The following is a 22103-nucleotide window of genomic DNA, read 5'->3' as shown; positions in this document are numbered from 1 at the left end:
AATTATAAAATGTACTTTCTGCAGTAATGGAAAGGATAACTACATAGGACAAAACCTTACCAGTCCACTATGATGAATTCAGAAAAAGCAAAGGCAATCTCTGTAAGCTACTGAATTATTAAATTATTTTCAAAAATGTAGTCATTGGCTTGCCACACTTTCTGTATGGCTGCAGTTAATCTTAAAATGAAAAAAAACAAATCATTTCCCAGACTAAATAAATGCTCATGGCAATAAATGCATGAGTTCCAGGAGGCCACAGAGCTGCATAGTTTTAAGTATATTCAATGTAACTATGAAATAAGGAAAATAATTTTCAGGAGTACTTTGTGGAATACGTTTTACGTCTTGTATTTTCTTTAAAACAGTGATAACTTTTTTAAGTTTGTATTTAAATTCCAGTTAGTTAACATACAGTGTAAAATTAGTCTCAGGGGTACAATATAGTGATTCAGCCTTTCCATACCTCACCCAGTGCTCATCATCGCAACAAGTGCCCTCCTTAACCCCCATCCCCTATTTAACACATCCCCCCCACCCACCTCCCTTCTGGTAACCATCAGTTTGTTCTCTACAGTTAAGAACAAAGGGAAAAAAAATGATAATTTTTTAAAAATCCTCTGGGACAAAGGTCAGTTTTCCAAAGTCTGTCTAGGCTGAAGGAGTCAAAGAAAATCTCTGAGGCCTTCGTAAATGTAAATAGCCGCAAAGAAGCAGAAACTGTTCTATGGGCTTTTTGAAGATGGAATCGGATCTAGGAAAGCCTCGGCATTTGTGTGTGAGACCAGTGGCTTTCTGAGCATGACTGTGTGTGTCTGCAACAAGAAACCAGAAATGTTTCCCAGCGTCAGCGTTTCCCCTTCCTCACACGTCAGTTAGGTGCAGACATCTCAGACACAGACACACAGAGGTAGTGAGTCGAGTGTTAATGGGGACACATGGAGAAGTAAAAGGAGACCAAACACAATCAACCTACTGTCCCAAACGATTCTGTACTTTCTTAGTGGGTTCAATTATCTAAGAATTACTTTTCTTTTCAGTTTTAAGTGTTTTACATGCTGTTACCACACTTAGTGAAAGTGTCATGGTACCCCGGTTACTGATGGGGCATTCCTGGGGAAATGGACTAGAACTGTACTGTGAAAACACACAAAGCCTTTTTGTTTGTTCCTATGGCTACTGAATGACTATTGCAATTTGAGGGGATTCATAGTGCCCTTCATAAACTATTCATCCCAGCTCATAAATTTAAAGCACTGCTACTTAACTAGGCCTGGCTTCAATGTTTGACCCTGAGGTCAATTTAAATACTCTGGAATTGTTGATTACTTACAAGCAGGTGTTCATTATATTTTTAAATTTAAAACAAACAACAAAAACAACAAAACTTTCACTCCCTGTCTTAATTATAGTATTTTATTCTTTCAGTTGTTTCTTTTAAAACATGTTTACATAGGTTTCAGTCTAATCTCTTTTAAATTAGCTCTTTACAAGCTGTAAACTAAATCTCAGATACAAAGGAGGGCCTAGAAATCAGAACCATATGGATTTCTAATGCCAGAATACAATCTAAGACACCATCACTTGGACTGCCAGAATCTAAAATAATCATTTTATGAGTGATCTGAAAAATGCCAGAGGTAAGAGTTACAGGGAGATTGTGGCCAAGTGGTGTCTTTTCAAATCAGGTGAGTTATAAACATGTTTTTTATGAATCTATACTTAAAAAGAATCAACCTTGATGTTGCAAAGATTTCTAGAGTTAAGTCTGTCTCACAGAATTGAGTAAATTGGTAAATTCCTCCACTGAACCTCTAATGAAAAGATAAGATCTACTATTACTCTAAGCAATAAGTTCTCTAAGCAATCCTTAAATTAGAATAACAAAAATGTTTTACTTATAGATATGCTTTGAAACATTCTATGATTGAGAAAAATAGTTTGGCCAGGCAAGTTTTCTATATTCTGGGTAGTAAGGTTATATCCTTGCAAATCTCTGAGACCACTACCATCCACTTATGGGGTGTGAAGTATTCAATACACCAGGCAAAAAATAATAATACGATTATGATCTTTTAATAATACAATTATTATTGGCTACTTCCTCAAATTTAAAATTATCCATATTTAGGTAAGCATAAAATTAAAATTTGGAGGAATAAATTCCAAATCACACAGGAATCTTACATGCATTTTCATAGAAATGAATAGTAGGTTTGTTTTGTTCTTCTTTATTGTTGTATTTTTATTTATAATGCAGAAATATAGTTCTAGAAGATTCCAGAATTTAAATAATCCTAAATCTGGATAATATGTTTCATTTGTGTAATATATTAATATAATGTATTTTATTTGTAGACATGACTACAGTAATGTTTCCTACACACTGGTTCCCCAAATGTCTCCAATTAGATATCAGATTAAACAATGTTAAACAAACTTCTTTACATCAGGAATGAGCAAAGCTTACTTGCATTGTGAATTCCAAGAGTATGTATAAATATACACCATTTCACAGATGAATTTGATCATGGCCTCATTATTGGGATCCCAAGAATTTGGGAAACATTTTTCTGGGACTACTATGCCACCAGCTGCTAAAATAATCTATTCCATTACATAGTTCAATAACCTTTGTATTAAAAAATTATTACTGATACAAAATTTAAATTCCTTTCATTGTTATGTTTTCTTCTCATACTCACTTGCTTGTCATCACAGGTGTAAATCTGTTAATGATATGTTTGAGCAATCTTTCACAAGTCATCAAATAGGCTTACAATTTTACATTTGCAAATCAGTTCAAAACACCAATCAGCAAGCAAACTCTGCAATCTCATCTTAAATGTGATTTAAACTTAAATGTGGACTGATATTTCTTTAAATGCTAATAAACATGAAGGATCATTTTAATGCCAATATGTTCGTAGGTTTACTATAATAAATAAGAAAACTTTCATGTGCCAAAGGAAGGGAAACAGAAGCAAGAAACATATAAAAATGAGTATAATTGGTATTCTAAAATTTCATAATCATGGAGAGCACTGTATGTAATTAAATGTCCTAACTTCTTAATTCAAAATAAGTAAATTACTACTTGGGAAGTCTATCTCTTTGACAGTTTTGGTAACAGCATCATTGTTACAATTATCTTCCCACTAGTAGTTCATTTAAAAATAATCTGCACATTATAAATAGTGTCACATCACAGGAAGAATGATCTAGTTAAAAAAGAGTATAAAGTTTTTAAAAAAGGCTTCTCTCCTATCTCCTATCCCCACTCTCTCCTTTTACGGATGGCCACATTAAAGCTTCTTGTATAATTTTCAGGAGAAAATATCAATGCATACACAAACATGTTAAATGATTATCTCTGTTTAAATACATTTTCATACAAATGAGCACACCATACATATTGTCCCGCCACCCCTCTCTTCTTACTATTCAACCTTATAAATAAATAAAATCTTTAAATACAAATTAACTGAGTGAGAGAGAGAGAATCTCAAGCAGATTCTGTGCTGAGCGTGGAGTCCAATGGGGGGCTCCATCCCACCACCACCTGAGATCATGACCTGAGCCGAAATCAAGACTGGGGGCTCAACCAACTGAGCCACCCAGGAGCCCCATCCACCTTATATTTTTAATAAGAATAGAGAAAAAACAGAAAAAATAAAAAATAATAGAGAAAAGTAGTGGGATAATTTTCCACTTCACATGGTAACTTTTTCCTCTTTCCTATTATACTTGAATGTGTGTCATATTTGAACTTTCTCTTGGAAGGTACAGTATATTAAAATATTCAGTTTAGGGGCACCTGGGTGGCTCAGTCCATTAAGCATCTAACTTCAGCTGGGATCATGCTTCTGGGACCCTCGGACTGAGCCCCACATTGGGCTCCCTGATTGGCTGGGAGTCTGCTTCTCCTTCTGCCTCTCCACTTGTGCTCTCTCTCTCTCTCTCTCAAATAAATAAATAAAATCTTTAAAAAAAAAATTCAGTTCAAGATGTTGACAATAATGGCAATAATAATAACAGTTAACATTTCCAAAGCCTGTACTATTTGCCATTCATTTCGCTAATCACTTTACAAAGATTATCTCACTTAGTTCTTTCAACAAACCTCTGATTTAATTACTATTATTCCTTTCATTTTACAGATAAGGAAATTGACAGAAACACCACATAACTTGCGTACTTAAGTAATTTATTTCAGTTATTCATCCTCTTTTCTTTCACAAAATCCTTAACATAATCATTTAATTTATAGTCTCTAAATCTTGACTATAAAGTCACAGGACTTTGAGCCCTCAAGAACAAAAGACCCACAGGGTGTGGTTAGAACCATTTGGAATCCTATTACTAAGTTCAAAATATACCCATTTTATATTTTAAAAGAAAAAGAAAGAAAAGCCTGATGTCTTAAGCTAAAATAGGTTTTCCTAGAAGAATATTTCTATAATCCAATATTAAGCCAAGGTTTAGATTCAACATCCCAACACTCAAAGATCATAGAACATTTGAACCAAATAAGCTACAGTTTCTTCCTATCACTTTACAGATAAGAAAAAGCATTTATCAACACATTTATTATCCTTTCATACTCATCTCTAATTTGAAAGAGACATCAGAAAATCTCTGACTAGAGTATGGAATACATATAAAAATCCCAGACAGACAAGTGGCTGTAACATTCTGTAACACTATCAGAGATAGTAGTTTCTGAGTCTTGTCCAAAAGTAGCAAATTCAAAGTCGAGGAACCAGCTTTTTCCTTCAGCAGTTGAATCCTGTGTTGTTACTATTGTTATTATTGCTGTCTATGGAGACAGGAACTCAAGGATCAGTATCCTCATCACAGCTATTAATTCACCTCTCCCCCTTCCTTCTTCAGACCCTTCTTCACAGCACCTATATTGTACAAGGTTTAATCAATTGTATTGTTTTTCTAATGAACCAAATTCAACTTCTCTATCTTTATTTAATAAGGAGACTGAAATGAAATATAATACTGTACATACAAATATAATACTGTACAAACAAAATAAGTTTGTTCAGTGTTGAGTAAAGTACAAGTTGTATGCCTCTTTGTCTATCATAATTTCACACTCTGTTAACACTTGCCTATATTGTATTTTTTTATTTCTATGGCTCAATTATTTTATTTATGGTCCACTGTGACTGGGAATCTCAATCTGGAAAATGTTAACATGGCTAGCTCTTAATTGAGCATACTGATGAGAACAAAAGAAGTATAAATCATACAAAAAGACACAATGCAAAGATCACTTTTATTTGGCAGTGGAATAAAATCACACAATACTCATAATCACATGGAAGGACGCCCACTCAGTTCTAACCCAATATCATCCTTGAATAAACAAAGAAACAGAAAGCAGAAATAAGAAGTGACTAACCAAAATTTCAGGGCTGCTGACAAAGGCAGAACTGAAACCTGGGGCTCACATTCCCTCTCCAGTCATCTGCCTCACCTGCCAAAGCTCACTGGCAATCAGACCTCACTGAGAAGGAAAGTTCCTGGTCCTGGTTACTGCTATTGATTCAACAGTGATAAACCAACACTCAGCATTAAATGTTTTCGAGTTTAATCACAAAATAGTAAGTTAGTACAGTGTATGGACTGTTTGAATGGGCCCTGTTTTCTGTAACTTTTTTTTTTCATTTTATTTTATTTATTTGTGAAGCAACTATATTGAACAATGCAGTTATGTGGTTAAAAAGTCCTCACTGGTTCTGTTATGAGAATCAGTGTTTATTTTTAAAAGTTAGTAGTACATTTTGTATCCTGCAACATCCAAAGAGAAAAAGCTAATAGATTGTGCAATATTTCCAGAAGGCAAAGTAAATAACCAACAAAAAAGTAAAGTAAAAGATGATCTTATGCTTGAAGTTGTTTCTGGGCTTTGTTTGATGGTTTCTTGGGTTGTTTTTTTTTTTTTTTCTTTCTGTGGGTGGAGAAGCTATTTTATTTTTATTTCCGCCTGCTGTTCCTATAGCAAACTCATTTGGAAGCTCAGCCTGTTTGACTACTAAATACTGCTGTGGAAAATGTAAGTACTGCTGTTACTCTATTTCTCTTATGGAGAAATCTCTAAATTTCTATTTTAAAAATGACCTGGTGTAAAAAGAGTCAAAACTCAAAATCTGTCAGTTTGAAATATCATTAACACTTAATATGCTATTAACCAGAGTGAGATTCAAACTATTGAGAAAATCCATGTTTATTGTGTGACTTGCTCACAGTACCTTTGATGTTTGTTTTCAAATTAAAGGATTTAAGTTCAGAAGGGTAGCATTCTAAACATTGGAGACTGTGCTGGAAGAAGGAATGATTCTAACCATATCGTAGTTCCTGAATTAGAGCTTTGTTTGTGAGAAGCAAGCATGCTTCTCAAAAATGTGCCTAACTCGATAGGAAAAAATAAAACATACCCTTCCACATGAATTTAATTTTTTAAAGAAAAAAAACTCAGTGAGTTGTGGACTCACTGAGTAAGCAGGTAAAGATAAATATAAATATATTTACTTTAATGTGATGACAGGTCAAGTCTAGGTCTGTCAGGAAACAGAGTCAATATCTAGGGGTAGGGAATATGAGGAAAGGGGTAGGAAGGTAGGGTGTGAGGGGAAGTCTTGCAAAATCTAAGCATGGGAAATAATGTCCCTAGCCAATGAACATGGATTTTATTGGGCTCTATTTGTGAATAAACCAAGGAAAAGAACTGGTGACTAGGACCAAATTTCTACTTTATGCTGGCCTTGAATATTTCTATTCCGTTGGCCCATGCATGAACCATTGTGCAGTTGATTCCAAACAGATGCACAAGCACCTGTTCTAACCAGACATTTCACTGGTTCATTTTTGTTTTCCTAAATCTGCTTTTCCAATAACCATTTCTTGTTCCTTCAAATTTGTTCAGTCATCAGACTTCCCTTCCTAGAATTTGAGTAATCACCCACTTATCTCTTACACTCATTTCTCTAATTTTAACTTCCTCTACAAACTTGGGAAGTAAACTCTATTCCAGCCCTAGCCTCACTGTTTGGGTAAAGGGCAGGAGAAGCTCAATGCTCAAGTTTACCTCAGGCACACTGTTCCCTGGGTTTAGAGCAGATCATTCAATAGTATATGAATAATATATGCTCTATCCATCAGTAGGGGAGGAATTTCAAAAACACTGTCTTCCTACATTCTCGCTAGCTGAGGCATGAACCTGTATAGACAAGCCTTCTGCACTCCCCACAGTATACACACATATGCTCAGTTGGAAACTGATAGGCACATTGTATATTTACTTAATTTTATTATTAAATGATATTCCCTACCACTCCTTAATTCAACTTCAGTTTATAGCAAACTAATGCCATTCAGATTCCTAAACTTTGATAAAGAATCATGAATTCACATTGCAGACTTTGACAAGCACTGCTAAATTTGGTCAGTAATTCTCAGGATTTCAAGAGAGCTTTGCATCAAAATTTCTCTGTAAGAAGTTTCTAGACAGCCATTGCTCTTCCCCCTTCAAGATAAAAGAAATTTAGTGATTGTTACTAACAGGAGAGATCCAAACTTGGAATTACTAGAATATATTCTCAGCTATCAGCAAAGCAGAAAAAGAAAAACTGTTTTATAGTATAATGCTACTGACCCACATACTTATCATCTGCGGCAGTATCTTTTTTTTTTTAATAGCCATTTCCCTTTCATGCTAATTTCCAGGTCTGGTCTTTCTCTTCTTTCTGTAGAGAGGTCCTCTCATTCCTCCCCTGTACCTTCCTCAGCAGAACAACCTCTCCTCTTAAACATCACTTGTCCTCTCCTGTTACAGAATACTCACTTTTCCTGTGATCACATCCTTTACCATAAAACTTAACTTTTTAAACCTATTTACACAGAATGAAATAAGGCTTGTTGATGATGAAAATTATTTCACCACATTAACCCTGAACCCTGTTTCCATTGAAAATGGAGAACTCACTTATTTATATATTGTCTTACATGTTTGTTGGGCCATTTTTGGGGGTCATATACTGTTAATGTGAAACCGATATTAGATGCCAAGAATCCAAGAATCCAGGCAATATTTGTCATAGGAATGGACAACATTTTTTCTAGTGGTTAAAAAAAAAAATTTTAATTGTCATGTAGACTATTTGATTAATCCAGACTCTTGACAGGTCACTGATATGGCCTAACCAGTTTTACATATTTGAAGAAAGAGAAAGTTCCATTTCCTTGGCTTTTATTTGATAATACCTTTACTCTGACTACTTTTTTTTTTTTTTTTTTTTTTTTTTTTTTTTTTTTTTTTTTTTTTAAAGATTTTATTTATTTATTTGAGAGAGAGAGAATGAGAGAGAGAAAGCACATGAGAGGGGGGAGGGTCAGAGGGAGAAGCAGACTCCCCGCCGAGCAGGGAGCCCGATGCGGGACTCGATCCCGGGACTCCAGGATCATGACCTGGGCCGAAGGCAGTGGCTTAACCAACTGAGCCACCCAGGCGCCCTACTCTGACTACTTTTTGATGCATATGCTATACTGCATTCAAAGTCCTATATTGAAAAGGCTAAATGTGAGATTTGATTTTATAATTAAAAAACTAAAAAAGTACAGTTGTCAAACTTAAAATTGGCTATACAAATGTATCGGTAATTCCTTTGTGAAGTACTATTATATACGTAGTATAAAAGGTTTTCAATAAATGGTATCTGCCATTTATTGTAGCACATCTGCCACAATGTGCTAGATTTATATTGGTTTATCTGGATATGTACTCTTATAACATATTATATTAGAAAATATATAGATATATAAATTTAAATATATATATAAATTTAATATATATATTAAATAAATACTAAATTAAATATATGCTACATATATAGATATATAAATATATAAATTTATATTAGAAAAATATAAAAATTTCTGGGTGGGAACTCAGGAGACAACCTGACTATAAGACTTAAGTAAAAAAATTCCTAAAAGGATTTTTTATGAGGCATGAGACAATAAAACCAGGATAAAGATGTTAAAATTCAGAGTAACCGGGAAGAATACAAAGTAAGGCAAAGAAATAAATCAAGAACTCTGAAAAAAGCTTTAAATAAAAAGATTATAGAAATTAAAATTATTTTGCCCAGGGAAGAGGCATCAGACTTAAAATTATTACATTTTCATCTATCAAATACCATCAAATAATGAGATACAGTTTTAACTCCAATTCTGAACTTTTTTTAAAAATCAGTAATGGCCTAGTTCTTAAAATGATATGTTAGTTGCAGGAACACAAGTTTTGTTTTGCAGTAAAAATAAAATATTTCCGTTTTTTTCATGAATTTTTCTTGGGTTTGTGTCTGAATTTTAAAAATTCTTCAATAGAAAATGCTTTTGCAAAAGTAATACCAGACTTTCTCTAAATTATCTCTAATATTTTACTGTTAACAGCATTCAAGGGATGACCCACAATACACATGTATTTTCTGTGGTATAGATATATTAAATTTTGCCTGCATGACTGGTTAACTTTCTCATGAAATCTTTTCTATACTTTTTTTGCCATATTCTGGAAAATGTCCTGCTCCACTGGTTTAATTTAAGAATTAAAAATAAGAGAAATAAAAATATTACCTCTCATGTACTGCCTATTGAGAAGGTATCCTTAGAGTTATCCTAGAAAAACCTACAGTTTTAAAAATAAGTTAGTTTAAATTAATTTCTATATTTCTCTGGATGATCTTACATTTAATGTTCAATGTTTATAGAAGCTCTAGAGGAACAAAGTTATCAAAGTTTTTATTTTATGTTAGCCTGGATTGGCACCTGGAAGAAAAACTAGGCTAACTCAATTCCATTTTTTCATTTCTTTCTCTTTTTTTCTTTTTCTTTTTCTTCCTTCCTTCCTCCCACCTTTCTGCTTTTCCTCCCTCCCGCTCCTCCTCCTCCAGCTTCTTTTATTCTATACATTACTCAGTGCTCATCACTATAAGTGTATTCCTAAGCCCCTTTATCTATTTTACCCATCCCTTCCCTCCTCCTCCCCTCTGGCAACCACCAGTTTGTATTTTAAGAGTCTGATTTTTGGTTTTCTCTTTTTCCCTTTGTTCATTTGTTTTATTTCTTTAAATTCCACATATGAGTTGAAATCTCATGGTATTTGTCTTCCTCTGTCTGACTTATTTCACCTAGCATTCTATCCTCTAGGTTCATCCACGTTGCTGCAAATGGCAAGATCTCATTCTTTATACATCTGAGTAATATTCATATAGATAGATATAGATATATACACCCCACATCTTCTTTATCCATTCATCTGTGGATGGACATTTGGGTTGCTTCCATATTTTTGCTGTCGTAAATAATGCTGCAATACCATAATGCTTTGATTACTACAGTTCTGTAGTGATCTTGAAGTCTGAGATTATGATACTTCAAGCTTTGTTCTTCTTTGTCAAGATTGTTTTGGGTATTCAGAATCTTCTGTGGTTCCACACAAATTTTAGTATTACTTGTTCTAGTTCTGTGAAAAATGTTGTTGGTATTTTGATAGAGATTGCATTACATCTGAGGATTGCTTTGGGTGGTATGGATATTTTAACAATATTGGTTCTTCCAAACCATAAGCATGGAATATCTTTGAATAGACACTAACTCAATTCCATTTCTTTTTATACTTCATCTGTATAGCTTGAGTAGACTATGGCAAATGTTTTTGTGGGTTTTGTTAAGAACCATAATTCAGGAGACTTATCATTCTTGAATTAAGTTTCTAAAAGCAACTGAAAGTTTATCTCACTATAAATATTTCTTATTCATATGTGAATGTATTTGCAATTTTAAATAAGTTTCATTAATCAAGATTTCTAATTTTTATTAATCCATTTATTCAATCATCATATATGCTCTGAGGATATGTTATATATCAGCAGACACGAAGTTAAAAAAAGATTAAAGGGCGCCTGGGTGGCTCAGTCGTTAAGCGTCTGCCTTCGGCTCAGGTCATGATCCCAGGATCCTGGGATCGAGTCCCACATCGGGCTCCCTGCTCGGCGGGAAGCCTGCTTCTCCCTCCCCCACTCCCCCTGCTTATGTTCCCTCTCTCGCTGTGTCTCTCTCTGTCAAATAAATAAATAAAATCTTTAAAAAAAAAAAAAAAGATTAAAAAGACAGCCCCTGCCTGCAGGATCTCAAACCAAGGGAAGAATGGCAAGAATAAACAGGCAATAAGTGAAGTGAGCTCTGAAACTACAGAGGATGGACACTTTACAAAGATTGGGGAAGAATTTTTGGAGGAGATGGAATCTAAATTCTGTTCTGAAGGATGGGGATACTAGTTATTCAGGCAAAAAAAAAAGGGCGATGGGAGAGGGTGTGACAGAGAGTGTTCTAGAATAAGACAGTGACAGGGAACAAGAAGGCTATGGTACCTTTAGAAGTACGGCTGGGGCATGGAATTCCAGGGAAGACTGTGTTGAAAAATGTAACTAGAATCTTTAATGCTATGCTAACCAATTTTGTATTTTATCCTCATTCTAATGGGGAGCCACAGACTTATCTTAAGCAGAGCAGGAATCTATTCATCTTATATAATTTTGGAGGCAGAGGGGAGAAGAGATTAGAGAAGGGCTAGACTGAAGTTTGAGAAATCCATTGACTGTGCTTATTTTTTACTTCCTTAAAATATTACATCACCATGCTCTATTTTACTCTGAATCCACAGAATCTACATATACCTGTCTTTTAAACACACATGCTTTCATATTCCTAAGTTACCTCTCACCTACTTACACTAATGACCTAAAACAACAATATGTTCTCAGACGCTGTGAACAACAGCCTGCAAGGTGTCTCATTTCCACCTTTAAATTTACCTTTAAATTTAGGTTTCAACCTCAGAGTTGCAATGCAATGATGTTTCATTATCCGATGAGAATTATGTCATAATGAATATGATACTTCTAATTAGTGGACAAAGTTTGGAAATTTGTGGATGACTTATTTGTGTTATAAAGTGAGGAGATTCAAGGCTATACCCAAAAAATAATATGATGTCCCTGTCATTCATACGCCATTTCTTGAATGGGGGGAAAAAACGTGTAGTGAAGAGGAGCTATAGCTGGCAATTTTATAATTTTGAACAACCTGAGGCCGCTCTTTTTTATGTACTCATGGGAGTAAATTGGATTTATAATCATATTTTGGGGAAGGTGGAAAGATTAACTGAGATTAAATAACTGAATAATACTAACAATTTATAGAAAGCTTATTATTTGACAATCACACTGTTGAATGAGCTTATCCCTACTGCACAGGTTAGGACAGGAGAAGGGTTAAGCCGTTTGCCCAATGTCACCCTGATTCTCAGGTGGAGACGAGAGACATGGGTTTCAAAACCACACAATCTGGCTCCAGAACCACATTCTCAAACTCTAATCTATAATGGAAAGTAAGCACAATAAAACAATTACTTACTTTAAAAGAATCCTTAAAACTATAATGAGTAAGCTACAGGCCTCAATCCCCAGGCTGCTCTCTTAACAGCACATCTTATTTCAAGATGAAATGTTTAAAAGCTGTCACTGTGTTGGCAATTCTTAAATATGCCAGAGAACTGGGCCATTTCTTTAACTCATAGCATTTTAGTAATAAATTAGGAGGTCTAATGTGTGGGATTATACAATTTTCTGCAAAACTCAACAAAATAATTTCCATTTTGAATAAAAAAATAAATGGGGATCATCATTTTAAATGTTTTTTTTTTTTAATTGGACCTCCAATATTGCTTTCCATCAATTCAAACCTATACAAATTTCTCTAAATCAATGTATAATTTTGAATCTTAGAATTTTTAAGCTTCAAAGCTCTTGGAAATCATATGATACAATACTTCCATGACAAAAGTGAATCTCATAAAAGGTAAATAAATTGTCATGGTCACACACAGGTGATGGATCAACTTGAATTGAAAATACAGTTGGAGTTATCGGAATCAAGGGGATAGTTGGGAAAATAAAAAAGAGAGAAAGATGTGAGTGTAGACTGGTTCCATGTAGAATTCTATAATCATTTGGTTAAAAATCTAGGCATTGCCATCAGAAGGGATGAATACCTACTATTTACATCGACATGGGTGGAACTGGAGGGTATAATACTAAGTGAAATAAGTCAATCAGAGAAAGACAATTATCATATGGTGTTACACATACGTGCAATATAAGAAACAGTGCAGAGGATCATAGGGGAAGGGAGGGAAAACTGAATGGGAAGAAATCAGAGAGGGACGCAAACCATGAGAGACTCTTGACTCTCTGGGAAACAAACTGAGGGTTGTGGAAGGGGAGGTGGGTGGGGGAATGGGGTAACTGGGTGATGGGTATTAAGGAGGGCACGTGATGTGATGAGCACCGGGTGTTATACGCAACTGATGAATCATCGAATGCTACATCTGAAACTAATGATGCGCTATATGTTGGCTAATTGAATTTAAATTAAAAAAAAAAATCTAGGCAGAGTAATTGAGAAAAATACCAGCTATTTCTCCTCCCCTATTCAAATATATAGCTGTTTCCATTTAATAGATAACACAAAAGTAGTATCAAAAAATTCAGTATTTTATCATTGGAAATAAACTTTGTTCTCCTTTGATGCCTTGCTACATTAGAGTGAAGTATGCTTTACGGGAGTATAGCCACTTTAATTTCTTCTAGGGATTTATTATCCAAAGGATACAGAGAACTAAAAACCAGGATTTTAAAGCATATATTATTTGTAGAAGCATTTTTGAATCCCATTAATAAGGATATTACTCAATTTCTAAAATACCATTAACATTCAAATTATAGATTCTTAATAATTTCACTATTAAATTAGACACCACCAGAAAATCATAATAAACAGAAGCACCCTACAGTATTCATAAAAGGAAAGTAGTGGAGCTCCCTCTATTGAATTATAGTTGAGAAAATGTGCCTTGTATATAAAATCATAATTTTATCAAAATTATTATAATAGTAAAATTTTTTCTCTTTCTAATGTCTAATATCTTTCAAATTATAGAAACACATACACAATACCAATTTCTAAGGATAATTTTATAAACTACAGATGTCCTTATAATTTTAGAGTGTATATTCTTTCTTAATAGTTTTGGCTTGCAGGAATCACATTTAAGATTGTAATTTTCAATTTGTGGGGTTTTTTTTGTTTGTTTGTTTGTTTTCCTTGAGTTGATAAAAATGAAATTGCTTGACTGATATTGGGACTATGAAACATTCTAATAAGAATATGAAGTCCAACTTTGTTACGGAAATCCCCCAAAATGTACTTGGATGGAACTGAACTATATCTTCCAATCAGTAAAGTGAGGTATTTTCACATATTTTTCTGGTATGAATAAACTGACATTATTATAGTTTTATGATTACTAAAAAATGTGATTCATAACAATTATTGGTTGAGAGTCCACTATGTGTCAGGCTCTGAGAAATGCTATACACTCCATTACCTTATTGGGATATCTGTATCAAATGAACTTGGTAATATTGTTATCCTCATATTACAAATCAGAAAACAGATACAAGAGCGAGAAAATCAAACTAATGCTCAGATCCACCACCCAAGCCCTGGGACTCTGGTGCAATAGGGCCTAGACTATGTATTGATAGTCTGTGAAATCTGTGAGCACTGACATTCCATAAAAATTAAGCAGAGAATTATTTTTTTTAACTATCATAGAGATATAACCGTACTATCTACAATAAAATCACTATTCAGGCAGTTCAAATCCTTTCTAACCAAACATTTTGGATCAATTCTAAAAAATGATAACCTCTAAACCACACCCTGAAACTCTACTCTTTTTTTATTGTTTTATCATTTATTTTAGAAAGGAGACATATTTCTTATCAGCAAAGAGAAAAACAGCTGAGCAGATGCAGGTTTTGTTTTAATAAACAGATACTTATTTGTCATTCTAGTGTGATAAGAAAAGCCATTTATCTCATACTAAACAGTCATTTCCAAAAGAAATTTTCTATTTGAGAACCAGATTACCATCCACTGGGGTTGGGTTGAGTAAAGGATTAATCCAACAGGGTAAATCCAAATATGTATTACATTTTACTCTTAGATCTGGTGGCAAAAGCATTATTCATATTTGGAGCCAAGCCCATCTCTGCAAAAGTATAAAACCTATGTCTTATAACCAACATAAGCATTTTTCTTGGGAAGTGTCATAGCTATCATCAGGTAGAGAAAATGCTTGCAGAATAAAGTATACATGCCACAAGTTGAAATATTTAAAACTAAATGCTAGGCAGAAACTGCTTTATTTTTGAAATTAGTTTGTGCATACTAGTATTAATTCCGTCATGAATATTTATTAAAAATATATTCTCAGCACATACTTGTTGAAAACTCTTCATAGATATATTGTTATATTTTTTATATAGAAGTTGCAATAAAAATATGTTTTACTCTTTTCCATAATAGGTCTAAAAATTACAGGGTAAAACATATTTAATGGCACTAAATTTACAGAAGATGATACTTTTTATCCACTAGTAAGTGGATAAAATTTTGAAGAGCCTGTTAAAACACACTTGTTGGAAGAATTAAAATATGACTTACTTAAAAATAACTGAATCTGTTTAGTAAGACCTGTTATGCAGGGTTTACAAAATGGCATTAGTCAATCCGCCTACACAATGTATATTTACCTACAATGAACTAACACAAATATTTGGAAACCATTTGTGTAATATAAAACAATATCAACTATTCTTAAGGCTCACGTTGCTGTCTCTTAATCCACTGTTTTAGTTAATCTGATCCCATTGAGTATGAATCTTCCAAAATGAAAGGAAATATGAACTTACATTTACACAGTTCATGTTCTAAAAGTTAGCCATCTTATGTAGAAAGAGCGATGATAATAATTCATTATAAATGCACTTATTTCACCCATTTTCAGCCCCAATACATGCATCATAAATTTAAGCACCAAACTATCTAAAGCTTTTGCCTTACATGTGAGCATGTGTGTGCCTATTACTCTTATAATTCTCATTTTTCCCATAGTTTTAAATAAAGAAGAATCAACTTATTATCCTGTTTTTTTTTTTTAAGTTATACTTTCTCCATAAGTCTGTACTATTAATATGAGGGAGGGGCATCCCCATATGCTCTTGTTGGGATTCTAAAGATATATACTCTTTTTTAATTGAAAAATAACATACAGCATTGTATTAGTTTTAGGTATACAACACAGTGATATATGTATATATTGCAAAATGATTATCACAAGTTTAGTTAACATCTCATCACCAGTTACAATTTTTTCTTGTGATAAGAACTTTTAAGATCTTCTCTCTTAGCAGCTTCCAAATATACAATACAATATATACCCTTTGAACTGTAATTTTAGAATTTCTTCCTAAATGAAAAATGCACATATTCTTTGACTCAGCAATTTCACATTCAGGACTTTTCCTACCAACGTAATGGCACATATGAACAAGAACATATATTAGGATGTTCACTACAGTCATGTTTGTAACAAAAAAGACTGGAAACAGTCTACATTTCTAAGAACTGGGGAAATGGTTAAATGGTGTGTACAATAAAATCCAAAACACCTTCAAAAATGAGGTAGAGTTATATGTGCTGATATGGAGTAATCGCTAACTCTCCAAAATGTTAAGTAGAAAAGGAAAGGTACAAAATGGCATGTATAGTATGTTCCCACTTGATTTTTTTAAAGGGGGGAAGTATATATGCAAATATTTACTTGTATGTGAGTATTTGAATAAGATCAAACAGACCCTCTCTGAACCCCTCAACCGGTGAGTAAATTAGGGAAATCATAGGAAAAGTATTCGAAGGACTTCAAAGAATTCCTGGTGACCTCCAGGAGTTAGAAGCCATGTTCCTTCCCATGTTGACATCTTAACTCATGCCATTCTCTCAGCCCATATCTTCTGCTTGATTATTCCTCAGCACATACTTCAGATGTTACTTCCTGAAAGAACGTTGCCAAATTTTTCCTCAAGTCCAGGCCAAGTCTGGCCATTCTGACGTAAAATGCTCTTTATTTGTCCTTGTAGTACCTAGCAAAACTTCTAGCAAATTATATCATTAGTCGACTGATGTCTATTTCCCAGAGAGAACATAATTTCTTGGCGTGACAAGACCTTAACTGTCTAGTAGTTAGTATTATTGCAGTATCCCCAGCACCAAGCACAATGCTTTGCACATACTGAGCATTCAATAAACAATTACTGAATGCTGTTATATATGCTGAATGGTTAATTTCCATGAGTATTTTAAGTTTTTATTTTAATTCCATTTAGTTACCATACAGTGATATTTTAGTTTCAAGTTAATTTAAATGAGTTTTAATCTTGGACTGGCCAATAATGTGACACTTAGGCAAGTACCTAAGTAATTTTAAGGTCCTTTATACCTCCAAACCTTGAATCTATGAGTTTAGGCATAAATGAAACTAAGAACATTGTTGTCTCAAAAAACTGGCTAATTTGCTATGGAATTTTAGGTAATCTTTTAACCTCTGGCTTCATCTATCTCAGCTGTCAAATAAGAGAACTGAACCAGCTGAACGTCCAAGGCAATTTCTCATTTTTTCCAACAATACCTCTTCTATCACATTTTACTTCTGATCATGATTTGCATGCCTTTAACCCTTCAAAATTGTGTGCACTCTCTCCCTCTCCCTCCCTCCCTTTCTCTCTCTTCTCTTTCCTTCTCTTATCTTGTTTTTTTTTTTTTAAGTTATACTTTCTCCATAAGTCTGTACTATTAATATGAGGGAGGGGCATCCCCATATGCTCTTGTTGGGATTCTAAAGATATATACTCTTTTTTAATTGAAAAATAACATACAGCATTGTATTAGTTTTAGGTATACAACACAGTGATATATGTATATATTGCAAAATGATTATCACAAGTTTAGTTAACATCTCATCACCACACAGTTAAGATCTTCTCTCTTAGCACTCTCTCCCTCTCCCTCCCTCCCTTTCTCTCTCTTCTCTTTCCTTCTCTTATCCTGTTTTTTTTTTTTTTTTAAGTTATACTTTCTCCATAAGTCTGTACTACACACACACACAAACTTCCCATAATTTTATTTCAGGGACGATAAGGGTTCAGCCATAGGATAGTGGTTTTATTGACACTGCTTGAGCCTCTATAATCTCTCATATTCTCTCATAGGATCTAGAAGAGGAAGGTGTAAACAATGAATATGGGGCTAAGTAAGGATACTTGCTGCTGTCACATCCCCCACTGGCTGACTGACTGCAAAAATGGTACTAATTCTCTCTCCTGGGGTTTATCCACACTATTTGCCAAGTTTTTTAGCTCCTTCCATTCAGTAGGAGGAGATGATTTCCCCACCCTTGAATTTGAGCTGGGCTTGGGACTTGTCTTCCCCAGCTGATTGTGGCAGAAGTGATGGTTTGCCAGAAGAAGCTTTCCATATTTCTGCTTTCTCTTAGAACCTTGCTTCCACCAAGAGACTAAGCCTAGGGAAGCCTATTAGAGAATGAAAGACCATGGAGAAGAGTCAATTTTCCCTGAATGACGACGAGCCAACTCCCAGAAGCAAAACTGCCTAGCCTGACATGCAGCAAATTATAGTAAAATGAAGGTACCTAACTAAAATCAGAAAAACACCCAACTCTCCAGACTAAGTTGCCAGAATGCAAAATAATGAACTGCATAAAGTGGTTGCTGTTTAAACCACTATGTTTTGGAGTGCTCTATCACACAGCCTAGTTAATTGATATACTATGGTTCAAAATTTAATAACAGTAGCTACACATGTTTTTATGTTCTCTTCTTGATTTGGAACTAGGTAAATTCCATACCCATAAACCCTCCAACCATTAGGGAAAATACTCGGAAATGTGCTGACAAGAGTTTTAGCCACAGTGACCAATGCCCTCTCTCTTCATTCGGCCTTATTAGTGAGGACCAAACCACGGCATCCTTTACTTTGTGTGCTTAGATAATATTCTCTCAACCTTTCCTACCTCAATTCCCTTTTGGGGTTTTCTGAGTACCTGAAACACTTATTTAGATGGACCAAATAACACATGGGTGCCTAATCAGGAATAGTCAGTCTTGGCACGAATTGTCCTAGCCATATTGTTGGCTGCCCCAAGTCAGGTCACCAGTTGTAACTGACACAACTGTAGCTTACATGTACAAAAAGACTTAAGAGCTTCCTTCAATTGTATATGTATCCCTGATAATTATTTTCAAATCCAATTAATAGTGGAGCTACTGAGAAACCTCAAAGAAGAATAGAATGGGAATTGTGCAAAATGGCTGAGAAGGAATTTCAGGATCAGACTGAAATCAGCCTTCCCTAGATAAGAAGTATAGCTCCCAGGTGAATTTCAAACACCATTATTCTCTTGGTATCTCAGGTCAATTTGGTTTCCATTCCAAATACGGGATCCTTAATGTTTTACACCCACTACAATATTCTAAGGTTCCAGGCTACAACCTCACATCTCTCCTATACTGGACATTAAAAGGGCTTGTGGCCTCTTATTGGTATTTCATTGTACCTGATTTAAAAAAAAGGTTAGAAATATGCATTTTGTCAGGATGACAGTACTTATAGTTAAGTAGTCTAAGACAGACATATCAACAGGCACGTCATTAATAATCATGGTGGCTATATAATTTGTCATCCCAACTGCACTTTTGAGGGTGAAATAAGGTACCATTAATAATTGAATCAGGACATCAGGATAAACCAGGACTGTCGTGGCTATAATGGGATGTATGGCTCATGGAGTAATAGAGAAGGCAGTTTTAGGGGAAAAAGGTTGGGGGGGTGGGCAGGGCTGGCTAACAAGCCAGAGAAGGTGGACAGAGGTCTAATTTCTGATTAAGCTATTCTCCTGCAGTTTAGTTTCATTATGTTGCAATACTATGAATTCTTAGACACAGGCATGCTCATTGAAATACTTCAACTCAAAGTCGAATTAAGTAATCCTTTGATTAGAATTGTTTTGGGTTGGACCAATTTCCCCTTGAATGGAATGGATAATTGAGAACTGACTGGATAAATAAGAGAGTAAACTCTAAAAGCTAATTTCATTCTCGGAACACACACTATAATAATGGACTATGATAATAGGTTACCATAAAACAAAACTGAATACCACAGCACATTTAGAACTAGTTCTAGATGAAATATATATGATATTACATCTAGTAATAAGGTGGGGAGGGAAGCATATAAATTCTGTTATTTAAACAAAGAATCAACTGGATGGAAATATCAGTGACTCCGAATATATAATAATAGTTTGTACACCATAAGGATACTTGTAATAACTATAGGATTTAACCTCATCCAATAGTCTATAATATCCTCTTCCTAAATATAAAAGACATACGTTAGGGGCGCCTGGGTGGCTCAGTCTTTAAGCGTCTGCCTTCGGCTCAGGTCATGATCCCAGGACTCTGAGATCATGACCTGAGCTGAAGGCAGACACTTAACCAACTGAGCCATCCAGGCACCCTATACATGCTATTTTATCACAGCTGCACCTATGTTGCTTTCTTGCATATTTCGGACATATATGCATGTGTCTGCTTGAGTTAACAGCTTTAGAGAGCTAGAGCTCTTTGGTGATGTTTTATTCTAAATAAATGGCCAGAACAGAAAGAAATGTGTTTAAGACTATGGGGCAAGGAGATTATAAAGCATTTAAGATACTGTATGACAAAATACTGCCATCTAACACCAAGTTATGCCGACAACTTAGTGCTCAATTTTACAAAGGCCTATGTTTAGTGACATGAAAACTTGAGGGAAAAAAAGAAAAAGGAGAAAAAAGAAAACAGACATCTTTGCCTGACTTAAAAAAAATGGTCACAATGCTAATTAAATGTAATAGTGCTTTTCTATTAATAATATAATAAAAGTCTTAATATAGCATGTTTTAGTTGAAAAATTCAAAATGCTGAGCAAGGGAATTACTAATTTCATCAAAATCAAAACCATGCATTACAAAGGAAGAAAATTTTACAAATGGGAAATAAGAAGGAACAGAAAAATAGCTTTCCCAAAGTCAGAACATTCTTATATGTCATAACTGAAAACTGAACACATGAGTGCTGACTCCAATAAAAAAAAATAATAATTTCTGGTAACACTCAAGACTATTAAAGTAGGTTTTTATTCATTTTCCTCTTTTTAAGAAGTTAACAGCAAACAAGCATTCTCTTCCAAAATTCTATTTAAAAAGATAAGTTAGATAAAAGTCCAGAAAAGTTTGGAATTTTGTCACAAAAATATTTTGGATTTGTATAGATTTTAAAACCACAGGAAAACTTTACAATTTTCTATTTCCTTCTATATTGCACTTAAAACCAACTATTTTGTTTAGGGGCATCTTTAGGATGCACACACAGGCTTTGTCACATGAGCATATTAGCATCAACGGTCACTTACATTTCATTCTAGGAAACATATATGCAGTTTAAATAGAGGCAATCTTCCAGGAGAGATGGGTTACCCTAATGGGGTTTTTTGAGACCTAAAAATCTTTCCCACTGTTGGGGTTTCTTTTCCCAGGACAGTGAGATACTAATTCCTCTCTATCACACTTTTTTTTTTTTTAATAGCCCTGTTCAGGCCTGGACGACTAAGCACAAGATATTGTAATGGATTTATACAAGTAGGAAAAAAGATGGAAAATTCGCAATTGGGTTCCATTGACATTTTCTAGCAACACAATTTATATGAACTGTATCCATTCAGTCTGTCTGAAAGCATTAGAAAAATACAATTGGATAATGACTCTGCCTTGCCCAAATCAGCTTTTTACCTTAAGTCATTAGAAACAGTTTTGATCTAAAGAGATCTCAGAGAATAGATCCTTAGTCCACTGTTTTACTTACACATGAGAGAGCCAAAGCCCGAGTATGTGAAATAACTTGCTCAAGTGCCCAAAGGTGAATGATGTTGAGCCAAGCCTAGAAAAGCAGTTTACTGAAAATAGTACCCCATTAAGTTGTAAATTGCTATTGGATTAAATA

The 22103-nt window shown here is 34.4% G+C and overlaps 1 protein-coding gene and 1 long non-coding RNA gene across 6 annotated transcripts in view; one reads left to right on the top strand and one right to left on the bottom strand.

Moving 5' to 3' along the window:
- ALCAM (activated leukocyte cell adhesion molecule) overlaps positions 1-22103 on the bottom strand; it is a 211317-nt gene that overhangs the window by 186022 nt on the left and 3192 nt on the right. The window lies entirely within an intron of this gene.
- Positions 5911-18806, top strand: LOC110582377. The gene is made up of 3 exons (XR_002480440.2): positions 5911-6070; positions 18252-18346; positions 18536-18806. It is a non-coding gene; the product is annotated as an uncharacterized LOC110582377 (long non-coding RNA).

Source organism: Neomonachus schauinslandi, chromosome 1, assembly GCF_002201575.2.
Source record: "Neomonachus schauinslandi chromosome 1, ASM220157v2, whole genome shotgun sequence".
NCBI classification, from domain to species: Eukaryota; Metazoa; Chordata; class Mammalia; order Carnivora; family Phocidae; genus Neomonachus; species Neomonachus schauinslandi.
Note: the sequence above shows the minus strand (reverse complement) of the source record. Positions and strands in the feature narration are given on the sequence as shown.